Raw genomic sequence first — 1,431 nt, 5'->3', positions numbered from 1 at the left:
TCATCAGAAATTGACTGTCTCTTTATCTCTTCTCCCCTGTCTTTCTTTCCACCCCTCCCCCTCTCTGTTCCTCTGCCTGATTTTGTGGCTGTCCCCTCTATGTCTTTGTGTCTCTCTCTCTGCCCCTCCATCCCTAAGTGTTTCTACCGTTTGGTTGTTGGCCATGAGCTGGTGTTGCTGTTTCAGGGAAGGCTCCAGTCTACCGCTTGGATCTTGATGAGGCCACATTGTCCAGCGTGAAGTCATTGAGATATTGCCTGGTGTGGTCTGAATATCTATTGTTGCATTTTGTATATCTTGCTTCCGTGGTTATCTGATCTACCAGAAACATTCTGTTCCTTATTGCCCTCCTGTTAGTCCCTGCTAGGAGACCAGCCAGCATGTCTGTGAGCATTGTATTTATCCCTCTGTCCCCTTGCCCCTAAGCTGCCAAGAGAGGAACATATCAAAATGGATTCTATATTTATTGTGCCGTGAGAAATTTATTCAGCCAAAACGTTTCATTTTCTTTGAACAAGTGGAAAAGAAGATTGGAAAGCCCAGATCTCCTGAGGGTGAGACACAGGAAAGTTATGACCATTGTGAGGTTGAGGAGGTGGTTTTTGTTTGAAGCAAGTGGTGCTCTGAATTGGGAAGATAGAGTTTCCCAACAGCCTGGTGGAAGTAAATGTCTTACATCTGGAGGAGGGGGACCCATCTGGAAGCTATGTGTCTGACCGAGAGTGCAGAACTCTTTGAGAGACCCTTCATCCCATTAACCCAGGACACCAAATCAGACCACTGTGACTTCCCAAGCAGTGGGTTATGACACTGTCAGCAGGTGACAACTTCTTTTTGTATAATTTGCACACTTTGCCTTTTTTTGCACGTTGGTTGTCAGTTTTTGTTTCTGTATGGATTTTCATAAAGTCTGTTGTATTTCTTTATTTTCCTGTGACGGCTGTAAGAGGATGATGAACTTCAAGGTCATACATGATGACATATACATACTTTGATAAAAAGTATACTTTGATGACTTCTCCCACAGAAGATCTTTACAGTTTGATTCATCAACTTTGCCCCCAACTTCTATCCTGCCATTAAATTCACTGGTCTATTCTGACACCTCTCTCTCCTTTCTCAATCTCTCTGCCTCTATCTTCTGGAGAGAGACTGTCTACTGATATTTTTTATAATCCTACTGGCTCTCACAGTTATTTGACGATAACTATTCCCACCTGGTCACTTGCAAAAATGTTATTCTCTTTTCCAGGTTCCTCCATCTCAGCCACATATATTCCCAGCATGAGGCTCTCTTTTCCAGGACGTCAGCGATTTCCTCCTTCCTCAACCACTGATGCTGCTCTCACTCACATCCCTTCCATTTCCCAGACCTCTGTCCTCACTCACGTTCCCACTACTTTTTTCTTTTTTTCCCTTGTCCTTACTTGC

The sequence above is a fragment of the Mobula birostris genome, chromosome 2 (assembly GCF_030028105.1).
Source record: "Mobula birostris isolate sMobBir1 chromosome 2, sMobBir1.hap1, whole genome shotgun sequence".
NCBI lineage: Eukaryota > Metazoa > Chordata > Chondrichthyes > Myliobatiformes > Myliobatidae > Mobula > Mobula birostris.
The sequence above is the reverse complement of the archived record's forward strand: the minus strand, read 5'-3'. Positions refer to the sequence as shown.